We start from the raw sequence: 20281 nt of genomic DNA on the forward strand, positions 1-20281 counted from the left end.
AACCTAGACCCCGGAATAGACACAAAGAGAAGAACTAAGCCAAACTCCACATGAGGTGCTAAGTCCAAACCACAGTGAGAAATAAAGACTACCCACACCCACTGCTGCCCAGGCAAGTCTAACCTAAGTCATCTAACCCACAACTGCTCTACAGATATGTGATCAAGAGTAATTAATACTCTTTTAAGCCACTGAATTGTAGAGCAGTTTCTTATACAGTAACAGCTAACACATATTGTAGTTAATTTTCTGAGAAGCTCCAAACTTGCCAAAGAGTAAGCCCCAGAAGTATAATAATAACAAAAAAAAGAAAGCTCCTTTATATATCCCTTTATTATTTTAGCACTAAGAATTATAATTTTTAAAATAATGAATTATCTTCATTTACATCTCTTCCTCCAAAATTCTAACTATTTTAACACATTTGACTGTTGGGACCTGCCTTAGAAGAGGAGTAAACTGATAATACAACTCTACAGTAATTGTCAATCACCTATTTAGTGTGCGAAGGACCACTTCAATTTTAGTTTCCCTTTCATGCTAAATCATCACTAATCTAGCATCATACAACTTAATAAACTCCCTTTCTTCATAACCCCTAAATAAAATCTTGCATCAAGAACTGAAATGTACCCTCTCATCTGTTAACAAATTGATAATACTCCTCCAACAACTCAAAGCTAACTTATTAATATAATCCTAATGAAACCAATACTGGAGTAAAACAAAAATAATTAAACTTTATATAAAATGACTTCAAAAAAACAAAAATAACATTTATATTTTACTACAGCAATTTTACAAGACACATTAGAAAGAGCTTGAGAATTTGAGTATATCCAATTTCCCAGAGTGCTTTATAATAAAATGTACTTAAGTTTTAATCATTAATATTTGATTATGGGGGTGCCTGGTGGTTCAGCTGGTTACGTATCCAACTCCTGATGTCCGCTCAGGTCATGATCTCACAGTTCATGAGTTTGAGTGAGCCCCACATATGGCTCTGTGCTGTCAGCACGGAGCTTGGTTGGGATCCTCTGCCCCCCTCCAACCCTCCCCCGCTTATCCTCTCTCTCTCCCTCTCTCAAAAATAGACATTAAAAAATTCTGGGGGGAACGCCTGGGTGGCTGAGTCGGTTAAGCATCCGACTTCGGCTCAGGTTACGATCTCGCACTTCGTGGGTTCGNGTAAGTCTTCTAATTCTTGAACACAGAGAATTTTTCACTTAGTTAAGTCATCTTTAATTTTTTTAAATATGTTTTAGAATTTTCAGTGTACAAGCCTTGCACTTCTTTTGTTAAATTTATTCCTAAGTACTTTATTCTTTTTGATTATATTATAAAAGGTATTGTTTTCTTAATTTCCTTTTTAGATGGTTTGTCTCTAGAATCAAATAAAACTGATTTTTGTACAATGATCTTGTAACATATAACCCTGTTGAATTCATTTATCAGAACTAACAGGCTTTGGGGCTTTTTTGCGGATTCCTTAGAATTTTCTATATATAAGATGTCATCTCCAAATAGAAATTGTTTTATTCCTTTCCAATCTGGATGCCTTTATTCCTTTTTCTTGCCTAATTGTCCCAGCTAGAACCTCCAGTACAATGTTGAATAAAGGTAGCAAAAACAAACATCCTTGTCTTACTGCTGAACTTAAGAGTAAAACCTTCAATCTTTCACCATTAAGTATAATGTTAGAGATAGACTTTTCACAGATGCCATTCTATTCCTTATTTGTTGGGTGTTTTTAATCATGAAGAATGTTGGATTTTGTCAAATGCTTTCTCTACTCTGCTAAGGTGACATGTGGGTTTTCCCCCTTTATTCCTTTAACACAGTGTATTACTTTGTCATATGTTGACCCAATTTTGCACCTCTTGGATAAATCCCACTTCATCACAGTAATTCTTTTTATATGTTGTTTGATTGAGTTTGCATGTATGTAGTCGAGGATGTTTTGTGTAATAAAAAATATTGATCTGTAGCTTTATTTGTGATGTCCTTGTCTAATTTTGGTATTGGAGTTATATTCTTGACTGTCTTTCTAGGAATTTGTCCATTTCATCTAGGTTCTCAGGATTGTTAGTATTCCACTGTTCAAAGTATTCATTTATAATTTTTTCATTTCTGTAAGGTTGTTAGTAATATCCCTCTTTCAATCCTCATTAGTAATCTGAGGGGTCTTTGGGGGTTTATTTTAACCATTTTTTTAAATGATGAAAACAACTTAAGATTAGCTTTCATTCCTAGGCCTAAAAGCAAATCAGAAGTTTTTAAACTTCTCTACAGAAAACTGTCAAACTGTGTTTATATCTTGAGAACTTTATGCTTGTTATTAACAAACCATCCAATTACAATTTCTGCATCCTTTACAACTGGCACAACACAGAGCAGACAGTACATTATACCTATGTAACACAAAGTGTAAGATGCACTTGGAAGAAGTGGAATTTTCACAGGAGGAAAAAAATTCTGATTGTCCCTGACTTACAGTCATCATCTTGGATTTCTGCCTAGTATTGAAGGAATCATGATCATTTCTATGACTATAGGTCATAAAAGACAGAAAGTTAAATAAATAAGGGAAATAGCATCCATCTATCCATTCATGAACAGATTAAAATATTCCCTAAATCATCAAAAGGTTAAAGACAAACAAATACTAACAAATTTAAGCATTCTGGATGAAGACATCCAGATGGCTAATAGACATGGAAAAGATGCTCCACATCAATCATCACCAAGTAAATACAAATCAAAACCACAATGAGATACCACCTGACAGCTGTCACAATGGTTAAAATTAACACAAGAAATAACAGGTGTTGACAAGGCTGCAGACAAAGGAGAACCCTCTTGCATTGCTGGTGGAAATATAAACTGGTACAGCTCTGGAAAACACTACGGAGGTTCTTCAAGAAACTAAAAATAGGGGCACTTGGGTGGTTCAGTCAGGTGAGTGACCAACTCTTGGTTTCGGCTCAGGTCATGACCTCGCATTTCATGGGTTCGAGTCCTGAGTTGGGCTATGTGCTGACAGTTGGGAGCCTGCTTTGGATTCTCTCTCCCTCTCTCTCTCTGCTCCTCCCCCGCTCACTATCTGTCTCTCTCAAAATGAATAAACAAGCTTTAAAAAAATTTTTAAAGAGAAAAAGAAACTAAAATAGAATGACCCATGATCCAGCAACTGCACTATTAGCTATTTACCCAAAGGATACAAAAATACAGATCTGAAGGGGTACATGCACCCCAATGTTTATAGCGACATTATCAACAATAGCCAAACTGTGGAGAGAGCCCAAATGTCCACTGACTGATGACTGGATAAAAGTGGCATATATATACAACAGAATATTACTCGGCCATCAAAAAGAAGAAACTGCAGGGGCGCCTGGGTGGCTTAGTCGGTTAAGCATCCGACTTTCGCTTAGGTCATGATCTCACGGTTCGTGGGTTCGAGCCCCGCGTCGGGCTCTGTGCTGACGGCCAGCTCAGAGCCTGGAGCCTGTTTCAGTCTGTGACTCCCTCTCTCTGACCCTCCCCTGCTCACGCTGTCTCTCTCTCTCCTAGAAATAAATAAAACATTAAAAAAAATTTTTTTTTTAAAAAAAAAGAAGAAACTGCCATTTGCAACAACATGGATGGAGCTAGAATGTACTCAATCAGAGAAAGACAAATACCCTAGAATTTCACTCATATATGGAATTTAAGAAACAAAACAGATGAACATATGGGAAGGTGGGGGAGAGAAGAGAGGGAACAAACCACAAGAGACTCCTATTGATAGAGAACAAACTATGGGTTGGTGGAGGGAGGCAGGTGGGAGAGGGGCAAGACAGGTGATGAGCACTGGGTGTCGTATGTATGTGATGAATCACTGAGTTCTACTCCTGAAACCAATACTGCACTGTATGTTAGCTAAAATTTAAATTTAAGAAGAGGGTGAGAAAATGATAAAGATGGAAACTATAATAAAGAGTGTAATATGTGAAAAAAGGCAACTCAGTGGAACAAAAGGTCTAGAAATAGGCACATTCAGACAAAACACCAAATTTTACAGTGTGCAAAAGAACTGAATACATACCTCACAAAGATAATTTACAAATGGCCAATAAGGATCTCCTAAGTGTTTTACATCAGTCATTAGGAAAATGCAAATTAAAAACACAATGAGACACCACTACAAATGCATTAAAATGACAAAATTTAAAAGGCTGACAAAGTCCAGTATTTGTGAGGCTGCAAAACAATTGTACAAAACACCACTGATGGGATGAAATAGAATGAACACTTAGGAAGTTTGCTACTTACTAAGTTAAATTTCACCTATCCTGTGACTCAAATTTCAGCCCTAATTATTTACCACCCGAAATAATGAAAAACAAATAAAAGCATATGACCATAAAAAGACCTATACAAATATGTTTATATTAGTTTTACACATAGTAGCCAAAATATTGATGCATCAATTACTGCCTCAATTACTAGATATATAAAAATAAACTGTGGTATTTTCATGCAATAGAATACTTTGGGGGAAAAAATAAACATAAACATGCTATTTATGCAACATGAAAGAAATTTTTAAAAATCATTACGTTAAGGAAAAGAAGTCAAACACACAATAGTAAATACTGCATAATCCCAATTATATGCAGTTCTAGAATAGGCAAAACTCATCTATAATGACAGAAAACACAACACTGATTACCTGGAGTCAGGGACAAACTTGAATAGGTTCCAATGACCTTTTGGGGATAAAGGAAATGTCCTTTATGTTGGAGTGTTAGCTCCACAGTGTTTATATGCCCAAAGTTATCAAACTTTACTATCTTAATCTGTGCATTATGTTAAATGTATATTTAAAAAAACATTTTGGCAAAAAAAAAGTTTTATGAAGCTTTCAGGGTTGGAGATCTTTTTTAAGAAGTTACAAATATTAAATTTGATATAATACTGATTGGCTTTTAAATATAAATTACTAATAAATAACAAGTTTTTCTCTTCACAAGTTTTTCTCTCAATACCTGACGAAGCATTTTCACTTAAATACAGTACATTAAAAAAAAAATTTTTTTTTAAAGTGGGCTCTATGCCCAACATGGGGTTTGAACTCACAACCCTGAGATCAGGAGTTGGGTGCTCTACTAAGCCAGCCAGGCACCCCCATTAAAAAAATACTTTAAAACAAAACAAACAAACGAAAATCACACCAGGTATGTAAATGTTATGTACTCAGGAAAAAAAGCCAGTTCCTCCTGTAAGAAACAGGGGCCTTCTTTTTATGCTCCCAACAAACGCTTTATTCAATGCACAAATGTTTATCATACCTCTAATACAGGATTTATCAGTTATATTTATATAACATATATCCTCCACTTTAATATAAGCTCCAAATCATTTTTATACCTCAATTATCAAATAGTAATTATTTGTCAACCTACAGATGACAGATTTGACCACAAAAAAGAACCATGGTATCTTAGACTTATGGAGAGTCTATTATTTTACTGGCATTAGAATCCTGAAAACTACAAAATGCCTCAAGAATGGTTGCCTCAAGGGGTGCCTGGGTGACTCAGTCCTTTAAGTGGTCAACTCTTGATTTAGGCTCAGATCATGATCTAACAGTTTGTGAGATGGAGACCTGCATGGGGCTCCACCCTGACAGCATGGAGCCTGCTTGGGATTCTCTCTCTCCCTCTCCCCCCTACCCCACTCATTCTCTCCCTCTCTCTCTCAAAATAAATAAATATTTAAAAGCCTACTTGGGATTCTCTCTCTCTCTTTATATATACTCTTCCCCCATGTGCACGCACACACGCTCTCTCTCTCTCTCTCTCTCTGAAAAATAAACTTGGAAGGAAGGAAGGAAGGAAGGAAGGAAGGAAGGAAGGAAGGAAGGAAGGAAGGAAGGAAGAAATGAGGCACCTGGGTGGCTCAATCGGTTGAGCATTCAACTTTTGCTCAGGTCATGATCTCAGGGTTCATGAGATTGAGCCCCATGGCAGGTTCCCTGCTGTCATCTGAAAATCTGAGCCTGTTTCAGGTTTTCAGATCTCCTCTCTCTCTCTCTTTCTCTCTCTGCCCCTCCCTCCCCTGTTCTCTCTTTTGCTCGCTCTCAAAAACAAATAAAACATTACAAAAAAAAGATAGAAAATCTATTCTACATAAAGCATAAGAAATCATACTTTTAAAAAACCACAAGATAGGTGAACTTGCCCTATCAGACATCAATATTTAATAAAATCAATAAAGTCATAGTAATGTGTTATACTGATTGAAGGACAAATAGAACAATGGAACAGACTAATGACACAAAGCCGAGTGCCCACAGTCAGACTCATAAATGTATGGTCAACTGCTTTAAGACAAATAGTACTACAGCTGGGAAAATAGATTTTTTAAACAAACGGTGCTGGGACAAACAGGGGCGGGGGGGCAAGGAAAACTGGTTTCCTATTTTGTGCCATATGCTAAGATCAATTCCAAGTTGAATATAGACACAAAATATGAAAGGTGAAACACAACTTACAAAGCATTAGTAAACAAAGATTGTATTTTCTAAAATCCTATAAATCAATGAAATCACCAACTGAAGAAAAAAAGAACAAGAAATGTAAACAAGTTCATCACAAAAAGGAAGAGGAGAAAGGTAAGGGGGAGAAGAGGAGAAAGGTAAGGGGGAGAAGAGGAGAAAGAAATCCAACAGGGCAATGGACGACCACCACAATGGCTAAAATTTAAAAGTCAGAGAAGACAAGCTTCTGCACAGCCAAGGAAACAATCCAGAAAATTAATAGGCAACCANGCAGTAAAGGGGCACCTGGGTGGCTCAATCAGTTAAGCAATTGTCTCTGGATTTCGGCCCAGATCATGATCTCACAGTTCGTGGGATCAAGCCCAGCACAGAGCCTATTTGGTATTCATTCATAGTCTCTTGTCTCTCTCTCCACCCCTCTCCCATTCACATGTGTGCATGCTCTCAAAATAAACTTAAAGAAAAAAAAAAAAGAATATGGGGTAAAAGACTGCTGGTAGCAGTATCTATTGTACAAACACCTTGGAGAACAGGCCAAAGAGCAACCAATCTATAATGAAACAGATGGCTGAAGAATCCCAAAAGGAACCTTGAGGCTAGTGGGGGTGCACACAGGAAAGGGAGTGGATTTTAAGCATGAAAAATATTACTGCCAGCCATGTGACATTTCGGGGGGAAAACTGCCCTAGCACCTTCTTTTTAAATTTTTTTAACGTTTATTTATTTTTGAGAGACAGCGAGTGGGTGGGGAAGGAGCAAAGAGAGGGGGACAGAATCCGAAGCAGGCTCCAAGCTGTCAGCACAAAGCCTGACATGAGGCTCAAATTCATGAACCAGGAGATCATGACCTAAGCTGAAGTCAGACACTCAACCAACTGAGCCACCCTGGCACCCCTGCCCTAGCATCTTAAAATATTAGCAAAAGAAAAGCAAGGCAATTTTAACTCCAAGGGGGAAAAAGGGGAAAGGAAGATACAGTTTCAGAATACTTAGCTCAGAAGTAAACAACACTCACTACTGGCTTAACCAATAACTGAAACAGAACTTTTAGGAGGATATGGGGAAGAAAGCAAGAGAGCTAAATTTTTAACTATGAAGGCAGAAAGTAAGCAACATCTGAAATTGGTAAGTCAAAATACAGCAGTTATTGCATACCACCAAAAATATGGAGCTAGATACTAAGGGTAACAGCAGAAGAATAGAAACGGTAGCTTCTGGAGAAAGGTACTAGGGGATGGGGAAAGGTTAGGAGTGGAAAGAGATTTGTCACTGTAAGGCTTTTAGTGTAATTTGACCTTAAAAATACACAAGATTTACTTTGAAATTTCTGAGAAAGTTCTCTACTCTTATTTCATTTCTGTCCATGTATCCTGGCATCCAATAGGTCTGCTCAATTGACATATAAAGGTTTTAGCCATTTTTTAAATTTAGAATGCACATTCAATCTATTTTAAAATCTCACCAAAATGGAAATTCTGAAAATTATTTACCCCAACTGACTCAGCAGGTCAAAGAAAATGAGTTCTTTTTTTTAAGTCTAGAAATGCAAGAGAATGTAATACAATTCAAGTACAAAAAAAATTGATAGAAATACTACCCAAAGAGAGATTTTTTATCGGCTACTAAACATCTGAAACTTTAACACCTGAATCTTGCCTTCTAAACCTAAAGTTTTCAAAGGACTTTCCTCATCTCAGTAAATGGCAGGTTCATCCTCAAGTATCTAGCACAAAACTTTGTAGAGTCTTTCCCAATTCTTCTCTTAAGCTTATGTAATCAACTGATCATTAACAAATCCTGTCTACCTTCAAAACACATCCAAAATCTGACCACCTAAAATCTCTTACCACTTCCACCCAGGTCCAAGTCACCATTTATCAGACACCTGGATTTTTGCCAACAACTTCCTAATTCCTCACTGCCTTCAGTTTTGCCCCTCCCTCCCTCCCTCCCCATTTCAGTTTCTCCACAGAACCACCACAAGATCTTTTTAAAACTCAAGTCACGCTGTTATTTCTCTGCTCAAAACCTTTCAGTGACTTCCCATCTCAATCAGAGTAAAAGTTAAGGCTGATGTTAACTATTAACTACTTCCTGGTTTTGTCCCTACTCACTCTGCTCCAATTTGGTTGACCCCCTTGCTATTATTTCTTAAATGCATTAAGCATATTCCCACCTGAAGCTAAAAAGTGTTCTAGGCAAAGGGAACAGCTCTGCTTTCAAAGAACTGATATATTTTTGTTGCTGTTCCAGAATGAAGCAAAAGACAAGTTACCCAAAATAATACAAAATTTATTTTGCTACCAAAAGTAGTATACACACACATGCACGTGCACCACACACAGTTCACACACAATAAAAGATATAACAAGCCTAAATTAAAACAAATTAGGGGTGCCTGGGTGACTCAGTCGGTTGGGTGTCTAACTTCGGCTCAGGTCACGATCTCACAGTTCATAGGTACTTTGCTGACAGCTCAGAGCCTGGAGCCTTCTTCAGATTCTGTGTCTCCCTCTCTGTCCCTTCTCCCCCCCACCCCACCCCCAACTCGTGCAAGGTCTCTAAGAATAAATCAACATTAAAAAATAATTTTAAAAAATTTTTTTAGTTTTTTAAATATTTATTTATTTTTGAGAGACAAGAGTGCAAGTGGGAGAGGGGCAGAGACAGAAGGAGACACAGAATCCAAAGGTTCTTAAGCAATAAAGCAGAAAAAACACTGTAAAAACTTTCTCAGAACTAATCATTTTGATAGAAAAACAAGCTGTAAAATTCCTGTAATTTTCTCAATAGACTGGAATAGTGATTCAGTAAAACTCAACATTAATTAAAATTCTAAAAAGGTTAGACATGGGGGTGCCTGGTTGGCTCAGTTGGAAGAGCATGCAACTCTTGATCTCAGAATCTTAAGTTCGAGCCCTATATTGGGGACAGAGAGGGGCCAAAACAGTTTTTTTTTTTAAGTTTATTATTGAGAGACAGAAAGACAGAGCATGAGCATGGGAGAGGCAGAGAGAGGGGGAGATAGAGAATCCAAAGCAGGCTCCAGGCTCTGAGTTTTCAGCACAAGAGCCTGTTTTCGGATTCTGTATCTCCCTCTCTCTCTATGACCCTCCCCTGCTCATGCTGTCTCTCTCCCTGTCTCAGAAATAAACATTTAAAAAAATTTTTTTAATAAAAAAAAGAATATCACATTAAGAATACACATTAAGGGGCACCTGGGTGGCTTAGTCGGTTAAGCATCCGACTTTCACTTAGGTCATGATCTCGCGGTTCGTGGGTTCGGGCCCCGCGTCGGGCTCTGTGCTGACTGCCAGCTCAGAGCCAGGAGCCTGTTTCAGTCTGTGACTCCCTCTCTCTCTGACCCTCCCCTGCTCACGCTGTCTCTCTCTCTNTCTCTTGGCCTCAACTTTAAAAAAAAAAAGAATACACGTGAAAACATCAGCACTGGTAAAAGATGGAGATGAAAAGGTACACAAAGAATGAAGGAATACCTTCACATTTTACTTTTATATTTATGCAGTGTTTGAAGCTTTCATATCAAAAATGAACATACTTTATCAGCTGTGATGTAAAAAGCTATATACTTTTTTAATAAATCTTTTAATGTTTTATTTATTTTTTTGAGTTAGACAGACAGCATGAGCAGGGGAGGGTCAAAGAGAGAGGGAGGTACAGAATCTGAAACAGGCTCCAGGCTCTGAGCTGGCTGTCAGCACACAGCCCAACACGGGACTCAAACCCACGAACCGTGAGATCATGCCCTGAGCCGAAGTCGGACGCTTAACTGGCTGAGCCACCCAGGTGCCCCTCTACACTGTTTATATCTATGTAAAATATATTGGGAAAGCTCAAAAGTGAATCTGAATACACTTACATAATAACTTGTACACAAATGTTCTTAGCAGTGTTATTTGTAATAGTCAAAAAGTGGACACAATCTAAATGTCCCTCAACTGGTAAGTGGATAAACAAAATGTGGTATACACATGTAATAGACTGTATTTAACTATAAAGTACTGATACAAGCTATATAAATTAACCTTAAAAACATTATGCTAAGTAAAAGAAGCTAACTCGTATGATTCAATTTATATGAAATGTCCAAAACAGACAAATCTATAAAAATAGATACACTGGTGGTAGTAAGGGGCTAGGAAGAAAACAAGGAGTGACATACTAGTACAGGCATGCAGTTTTTTGGAGGGATGATAAAAAATATACTAAAATTAGGCAGTCTCAATGACTGTACAACTCTGTTAATATAATAGTTCCATAAAGCTGTTACCAAAAAACGAATATGAAATGATATAGATTTTAATATACATCAAATTTTTAAAATAAGTCTAAATTTGTCTTTTGAAAATTATCTATTTTTGTTTTTGAAAAAAGCCTCACTTAGTGAAAACAAACTTTCAAATATTAGTTGAACTGATTTAACAAAATAAATTTCAAACTTTCATGTTAACAAAATAATCTTAAGAACTCCTAATATTTGTTTTATTCAGTAACTGAATTTTCTGAGCTAAAATATTCTAAAACTTTATATATATTTTTTAAATTTTGGGGGTGTGTAGGTGGCTCAGGCAGTTAAGCATCCAACTTCAACTCAGGTTATGATCTCACAGCTCATGGGTTTGAGCCCCACATCTGGCTCTGTGCTGACAGCTCAGAGCCTGGAGCCTGCTTCGGATTCTTAGGCTCCCTCCCGCTCTCTGCCCCTCCCCCCCTCACGGTCTGTCTCTCTCTCTCAAGAATATTTTTCTTTATTTTTAAGAGACAAGAGTGTAAGTGGGAGAGGGGCAGAGAGAGACACAGAATCCAAAGTAGGCTCCAGGCTCTGAGATGTCAGTGCAGAGCCCAACGTGGGTCTCAAATTTACCAACCACGAGATCATGACCTGAGCCAAAGTCGGACCCTTAACTGAGCCACCCAGGCATCCCTAAAACTTTATATTTTAAATATACACAGCAACCAATGTGTTACTAGATGCTAGAGCATCTAGATGCTAGACCTAGGCATATTCCCTATCCTCGAATACCTTAGAGGAAAATTATTTTAGTACATACATATCCTCTAAAATTTGAACTATATTGTGACTCTTTTTTTGAGAAGGTTGGGGGGAGAGAGAGCGTAAGTGAGCCAGGGGGCAGAGAGTGAGACAGAATCCCACAAGGGCAAGAGGGGCAGAGGGGGAGAGGGAGAGAAGAAGAGAGGGCAGGAGAGGGGAGGGAGAAGGAGAGATGGGAGGGAGACACAGAATCCGAAACAGGCTCCAGGCTCTGNAGAGAGAGAGAGAGCACGTGCAAGAGAGGGAGACATAGAATCTAAAGCAGGCTCCAGGCTCTGAGCAGTCAGCACTGAGCCCGATGCAGGGCTCCAACTCATGGACCATGAGATCATGACCTGAGCTGAAGTCAGACGCTTAACTGACTGAGACACCCAGGCACCCGTTTTTTTTTTGTTTTTTTTTTTTTACCTGAAGTGGGGATAGAGCTCTCGCATCATGAGATCATGACCTGAGCCAAAGTCAGATGCTTAGTGACTGAGCCACCCAAGTGCCCCTATATTGTGACTCTTGATCACTGGGTCATGAGTTCAACTCCCACATTGGGACCTAGAGCTTACTTTAATCAATCAATCAAAGATTTAAAAAATAAAATACATAGATAGCACTTGGCTAAATTGGTAGAGCATGCAGCTCTTGACCTCTGGGTCATGAGTTCAAACCCCAAATTGGGACCTAGAAGCTTACTTAGAAAATGTGAAATAAAATGTAATTATATCTGCATTATAAAGAATAACATTTACCAGAAATATTATACTATCTGTAGGAAAAAAATTAAGTTAATTATATTCGCCTTTCTCTTAACCATCACTAAAAATGATACAAAAGGAACATTTCCTAATATAAGGTCCTTAGAATAACAATTGCCACATCATAAGCACTTGCTAAATATTAGCTATAATAATAATTAGCTATAAGAATATTACTGATAGTTATAATAATATTTCTTATAAAAAGGAAAACATTTACCTTAGCTATTCCTGGTTTCACTTAACTGCTGGACCACTTCATTTCCATATTATCATTATCCCTTTCAACTTTAACAACTACATTAATACTAAACTATTCAGTTGTTTACATTAAAACTGGACCATGGGGATTCCAGGAGCTTCATTAGCTCCAAATCATTCTTGAGTAAAACATCAATTCAAAGTGCAAAATAGAATTTTAACACAACAGAATGGTTTCAGATTCTATGTTGCAGCTGACCTTTAAGAAATTACCACTCGTTTAAAAAAAAAAAAAAATCACCACTTGTTGAGTACTGTTATAGAATCTAAGAATATCACAATTATCTGAAAAGATTACTAAAGTACTCCTCCCAACATATTGATGTGAAGCTGAATTTTCTTCATATACTTCAACCAGAACAACATATAACTGAATGCAAAGCTGATAGGAGAATCCAGCTGTCTTCTATTAGGCCAAACATTGAAGACATTTACAAAAGTGTAAAACAGTTGCCATTTTTCACTGAAGTTTTTTGCTTTATAACTAAAATTTAAATTTAAAAAAAAGAAAAAATGAATTGTTTTGGATAATAGTTGTTTTTCATAAAAAATGTTACTTATATTAACCTGTAGTTTAGCAATTATTTTTTAATGAATATATTTAGAATACAATACTTATCAATATTAAACAAAAGCTATGTGAAGTCCTAGATAATTTTTAAGAGTGTAAAGGAAGCCTAACCAAAAACTAAGAATCACTTTATTACAGTAATAATTAATACCCCACTTTTATTTATATTGTTTTCATCTCTATGAATCCCACATACACAGCCATAAATGTTTAAAGTAAGCTGAAGAAAGCAGAGGACAAAATCTTGCTTTCTTCAGATGCGCTGTAATGCAATTAAGCTTAAGATACAGACAGTCCCCTCAAAAATGAAAGGATGGCCAAGTTAACTAAATGATCCATTTGCCAAAAGAAACTACAGTAGTATAATACAGTCGTAATACAGAAATAAAGCCAAAGAACTTTCACTGCGCCAAGAGAAAAGGATGTACAGAAAAAATGGGGCTGCAGAAGGGGTAACATAGTCCTTAAGTGAATTACCTATCATAACAATTTACTGGAGTTGATTTCAAACTACCATCTACATTCTGATCACCTTCAATAGAGGTTAATCAAAGAACTCTATACGGAACATAAATCTGCCAAAAGAAATCATGGAAAAGTATTTACTTATTTAAGAGCCCATTATTTTGTATTGTGCAGTGCTAGTTACCTTCATTATTACAATAAATACAATCAACTTGTGGGGTGCCTGGGTGACTCAGTCTGACTTCTGGTTTTGGCGTAGGTCATGAACTCATGGTTGGGGAGTCTGACCCAAGCTCCGGCTCTGCACTGGTGGCTGGAAGGGAGCCTGCTTGAGATTCTCTCTCTCCCCGTCTCTCAGCCCATTAACCCACCCCTCTCTCAAAATAAATAAATAGTTTAAAAGATATTTTTAAAAGAATACAATCAACTTGTTCTATAATAAATTACTAAGCTAAAAAAGGCCATCCAGCAATGTGGGAGGGGGAAGGAGGGTAAAGGCATTCATTAATTACGGCCCTTTTCCCTTTCTCCTGGAAGCATAAATTATCTATTTAAATGCCTACCACAAAACCTTGTATGAGGCTGATGTTAAAAAAGTATTGCTCAGGGGCGCCTGTGTGGCTCACTCGGTTAAGCGTCCGACTTTGGCTCAGGTCATGATCTCGTGGATAGTGAGTTCGAGCCCCCTGTCGGGCTCTGTGCTGACAGCTAGCTCGGAGCCTGGAGCCTGTTTCCGATTCTGTCTCCCTCTGTCTCTGAACCTCCCCTGCTCACGATGACTCTCTCTCTCTCAGAAATAAACAAAACATTAAAAAAATTTTTTAACTATTGTTCACTACATAATTTTCACTGTTCAATGAGAAATGACAGCAAATTCTCCTTGGCCAGGAATGAGTAAGCTGGGCAAAAGCTCATAAGTCAAGGCAAGTTTCGTTCTAAGAACGGCACTTCATAAGTCACACATCTAACCTAAGGGGCATATACTGCATTCTGCCTGAAAGGGAGAAGTGTCTGCTAGACGTTAGAGTTTTCTCATTTCCTCACATGCTCTAGGCCTGAATCTGCAGCTTCCAAATTAAGCGCTTTTTAAGTGCTTTTCATCCCACTTTAATATCTAATTCCATAGTGAGAATTTGAGTTTTTCAAATTAAAAACAGTTCCATTGTTGTAAATGTCCTACGTAAAAGAGAAACTAATAAGGACCTAATAAAAAGAAAGGTTGAATATAGTACAGTCCACTGCAAACAGAAAGTTTTAATCTGAAATCCGTGTTTTATCAGCTTTTTAAAAATTAAAAGGGTAAAAACAAAACCCACCCACGTCTTACTATTCCACCAAGTAGCACTCTTTTATGGATTTTTGCAAAGGCTAATTATTTCTTGAAATAACTTGTGATAATATCATTTAAATACTGTGTGCTGCAATTTACTTCCTGCTGCAAGAATCCCGTTTCAATTCAAAAGGCTACAAACAGCAAGGTTCACAGTTCCTCTCAAATCACAACCATTTAACTCCTTCTTCTCCCCTGCTGCGCCCCCCTCTCCTGGAAAACACAGTACCTGCAGCAGGATTTTCAGAACTCAACATTTAGAGGTGGGGGATGGGAAGAGGTTGGGAGCGTGGGGGTGCGAGAGTGCTCTCATTTTTCGCCTCGCTATCCCACTCTGAGTAAACCAAACCCCCGTTGTAAATAACTTTATGAACCGTGGCAAAAATAAAGGATCCAATTCCCTTCTGCCCGCATCTAGCCCTATAAACTTCACTATGGCCCTCAACGCACCTATTTCTACTTCAGAGCAGTCCCACCTGTGTCCAGACCCTCATGTCCAACCCGAATTACTCTATGACCTTGGGCCCAGGCCACCGCTCCCCTCCAAGATCCCCCACATCACAGCCCGCAGACTGCAAAGGCCTCAAGGTTCAGGCCGGGTCAGCGGGCAGCGGCGAAGGCAGGGGAGCAAGCCGCAGGAACCGCAACTCCGCGTTGGCTGATGGGGCTGGCTCGGGGAAAATGCCGGGAAGGAAAGACGCCAGAGGCGGGGACGAGGCCGGGGGCTACCTGCGGGCCAGCAGCGACACCGCCCCAGTAAGTCGCAATGACTACACGCCACCTTGGGGGCTCTGGAAGCCCTCGCGGCCGCCTGGGGAGCCTTGGCCTGACCCGGTCCTCGGTCATGGCCCCTTACTACCTCTGACCGCCTACCAAGAAGCAGCAGGTGATACGGCGACTGGGCAGCAGAGACACGCAGGTTGATTGCCTACCTCAGGCGACAGTGACTCTGAGCCGCCCACTCCCTCCCAGCGGCTCCAGGAGCCCGGACCAGAGAAGTAGCAAGAGGCGTACGATGCAAAACGACACAGAATGTGGGACAAGAAAGGGGGAGGGGGAGAATCGTCCAGCTCTCCGGAAAGGCTGGCAAAAGGGACGTGAGGACGCTGGCGGCACGACAGTAGGCGGCGGAGACGTTCGGAAAGCTAGCGTACCTTCCTTACTCCTGGCCGAGGGTCCAATACGAGCCAGCGGATCGCCTCACATCCGGGTATCAGGAGACAGCCGCTTCTGCCGCGACCGCCGCCTCTCCCGCGGCGCAGATACGCCAAACTTCCGGCGACGACGGCGACGCCTCGCCCGTCAGATGGGAGTTACCTGTGACCGTCTGAGGCGCGCTTGCGCAACGCTCCTCTTCAGCCGTAACAGGCTCAGCTGACGTGCCCAGAAGAGGAAGATGGCCGCCACGCTCGCTGGCGTGTCACGCAGTTTTTCACCCCGGCCGGGACCGCTGGGCGTCGGGGAAAAGCAAGGCAGCGTTCACCCTCAGCGCAGGCGCGGTGGGAGGCCTCGCGTGCGCGCACCGCGGGTGGGCGCCTCGCCGGGAAGGGTCGGCGCCCCCAGGCGGCGGCCGTTGGCCTTTCCCGGGGAGGTCTCTTGGAATAAAGCCACTTACGCCCCCAGCGGTGGTGGTTTGTCTTGGAAATGCTTCGCCACCCGTCCCTCAGTGGGTTGCGGGAACTGCTGTGTGCGACCTTCAAATACCTTTAATCTTCGACATGGGCCAATGTAAAGAAAAACAAAAGAGAAGGCAATTGACCCTTCTCTTTCCTTCCCCCGCACTGCACCCCAGCACTTCAAAAAAACCAGGGTTTCACCTTTGCAGTTTATTCCTTGTGTGCGGGCGTACAAGAGTCGACGTACAAGAGTCGACTAGAAATTGTAGAATGTTCCACTAGATTTAGTCATGGCGGGTGTTCAGACAATGCTTTGGCTCTTAGAAGCCTCTAAAGATAGAGCCCAGGTTTCTATCACTAGGATTCGTGGTTCCCACAATCCTTTTGTACACGCTTACTGTGCCCTTCTTACTTGCAGAACTGGGAGGTTGGGTAAAATCGGTACTCATGCTTTATTGAATCTAAAGAGAGATGATCATACGTGGCTTCCTGACCTACTTTTTTGGAACCAAATAAAACCAAATATGCTCTAAGTTTGTAAAGCCTGATGTCAAGACTAATTTTATGACAATACATTTTCCATAAAACTTTATTGAGCTGCTTGTCAGTTTCTTCTGGAAAGAGTCTGGTTTAAAAACCAGAGCTATTCATGGGTGAGGTCATTGTCCACATCACCATACATTGCTACATTAATGGCATATGCCAAATGGCTTTAATGGGTCTTGGGAGACAAGTCAGGACTAGACTGTCAACCTGATTAAAGTGGTTTATGTACCAGGCTATCTCACCTATATTTGCCTTCCTTAAATTGTAAGACATCTGGTGGGATTTCTTTTCCTGTGTAAACCACTTTATTTTTAGTCATTCAAATTCTGCATACATACCACATTTACAAGTTTCCTTTCTCACAAAATAGGCCTCTGCTTCTGAGGAATCTATTCCACTCTACTTGTTGAAGTGGTCACCATCATAAGCATAGGAATCCTTACAAATGTTAGGCCATGTGAACTCTTATGTACCTATTTTGGTATATAAGTAAATCAAATTTGATGTGTAATTCATGTCTGCAATTTTCTGGATTTTCTTTTCTAAAACCAAATATAGTCAGCTTCTTAAACATGCCATGAAAGTATAAAATAGTTTGCTTTTACAATACCATATTATAAACATCAAAGTTGCTAAGAGACTAGATAGATCCTAACTATTCTCACCACAAAAAGCAAATAATTATGTGACATGATAGAGAAGTCAGCTAAGATGGTAAACATAATTGTAATCTACAAACATATATAATCAACTCATTGTATGCCTTTTTTTTTGGTTTGTTTATTTTTGAAAGAGACAGCATGAGCAAGGGAGGGGCAGAGAGAGAGGGAGACACAGGATCTGAAGCAGGCTCCAGGCTCTGAGCTGTCAGCACAGAGCCCAACATGGGGCTTGAACTCACAAACTGTGAGATCATGACCTGAGCCGAAGTTAGACAGTGAATGGACTGAGCCACCCAGATGCCCCAAGTTATACAATTTCATATGTCCATTATATATCAATAAAATGTTTAAAAATTATTTTTATGGAAAAAATAAACTTTCTTGAGCACTATCCTTTATCATTTTTTAAAGTTTATTTATTTTGAGAGAGAGAGTGAGGGAGAGGCAGAGAGAAAGAGAAAATTCCAGGTAGGCTCTTCACTGTCAGGGCAGAGCCCAATGCAGGGATTAAAACCATGAATCATGAGATCATGACCTGAGCTGAAGTCTAACACTTAACCAACTGAACCATCCAGGTGGCCCTCTTTACCATTTTAAAAGATATCTCACTTCTGATTCATTAGTGTCAGAGGTCTCAATCTGTAATTTAATTCTTAATTATTCTGTAATGTCATTTTTGACAAAATTTGTCTTGCTTTCTATCAACGGTTTTTATTTAGAGAAGTCTGTGTATGAACTTTGGAATTTGCTTTATTTAATTTGGTTATCTACTAAAAGAAATCATAATGAACTGAATAAATTACCTTGCTTGACTGGGCTTTCAAAGATTACATAAACTCACAGCAAACTGGTCCCAGTAAAAAGAGAGGCCTCCATTCCTGAGAACTCCTGAGGAAGTTCTGGGGGAGAACTCTGATTAATTTACATTTTGCTGTGTACACATGCTGAAAACACATGCTGTGGCCTAGATAATGCATCTTAATGCTCAACATTATGGTTCTATAAATTGCAAAGGTCTTTTTCATAATCCTCACATAATCCTTCATAATCCAAGAACTACAAGCTCCTACTAGTAAATTCTTTTGATACACTCAAAATTGTGAATATAATCTAGGCTTGTTTAAATTGTTTTCTTTTCTAATTCCAAACTGCATAATGTACTTTTTCTGTCCTTGCTTATCATAAGGACATCTACTTCTAAAAACTAATAATGAAGCAGTTGCATTGCCCCACACATCACATTTTCACTTCCTTGTTCCTTTTCTTTCTTGTGACCAATCTAATGCTATAACCTATAAAAATTCTGCTAACTCCCAAAAGAGAGTATTCTTTTCAGACTCCTCTTTCTGCTAGCAGCAAATAAAGCCTTTTCTCTTTGTTAGTCCTCTTGTTGACTTATTTCAAGACTCTTGACAGTTTGAGAGAGTTACTGGGAGAGAGTTTATGAAATTATGAACTTCAGTCTAGAAAATAAAAACAAAGAAAAAGTCTAGCAATTTGATATAAATCAACCGACAATGGCATTTCAATGTGCCATCTTCTGGGAGACTCAATACTAACACATACAAGTAATAATGCTGGCCCCACATGCTTGAGAAGGCATGAGAAAGTGTTAGCCAGATTAAAGAATTGAATTACAAAAGTCTGGAGAAGAGAATGAGCCTGATGAGTTTCAAGAACTCAAACATTCCAGGGGCGCCTGGGTGGCTTAGTCGGTTAAGCGTCCGACTTTCGCTTAGGTCATGNAGAGTTTAAAAGGTAAGCACAGCCAAAGTAGGAAGGGCCTTGAGGATAACAGGAAAGAGTACCCTGTGCTCAATACTGTAGTAAGCAATACACACAGGGTCTCCTTCCTCATGCAGTATACATTCTAATGGAGAAGACAATCAATTACTTCACAAATATTTATTGAGAGAGTGTTCTGTGAAAGTCACTATTCCCGATGCTGGGAATGCAGAAATTAACAAAAAAGATACAAATCTCTGCCTTCAAACAGTATACTTACAAGTTAGTTAATAAATAAGTAAATAACAATTAAATGCAAAGAAGGAAACAAATATGGTAATAAACAGGGCAGCACTATCTAACAAACTTTCTGTGCTGATAGAAATGCCCTATATCTGCACTATCCCAAAGCGTAGCCATAACCACATATGGCTCTTGAGTAATTGAAGTGTGAGTATTGCATATGAGGAGCTGACTTTATCATTTTATTTACTTTTAATTTAAGTAGCCACATTTAGGTATTTTTTTTAAATCCCCGGGTTTTTTAATATCATCATGGGTTTTGGGTTTGTTTTTTTTTAAATCTTCCCTAAGACTGATTCTTCACTTGGTTCTACTACCTCTGCATTCACATCCAAAAGGAAAGAGTATTTCCTGCAAAGATTTGACTGGATCAGCCTACATCCCAAGGCCACTGTGGCAAGTAATCGAATATGATGACTTACATAAGAGTAGAGTCAGCTT

General features: G+C 39.2%; 1 protein-coding gene across 1 annotated transcript in view; it reads right to left on the reverse strand.

The window, feature by feature from the left end:
• The window catches only part of ESCO1 (establishment of sister chromatid cohesion N-acetyltransferase 1), a 68494-nt gene extending 52465 nt beyond the window's left edge, over window positions 1–16029 (reverse strand). Inside the window, exon 1 of the mRNA XM_077778185.1 lies at window positions 15921–16029. The gene's annotated coding sequence lies outside the window, so the exon portion shown is untranslated. The remainder of the gene's footprint in view (window positions 1–15920) is intronic.
• Between the last annotated feature and the right edge of the window lie 4252 nt (window positions 16030–20281).

The sequence above is a fragment of the Crocuta crocuta genome, unplaced genomic scaffold (assembly GCF_008692635.1).
Source record: "Crocuta crocuta isolate KB4526 unplaced genomic scaffold, BGI_CrCroc_1.0 scaffold26, whole genome shotgun sequence".
NCBI classification, from domain to species: domain Eukaryota; kingdom Metazoa; phylum Chordata; class Mammalia; order Carnivora; family Hyaenidae; genus Crocuta; species Crocuta crocuta.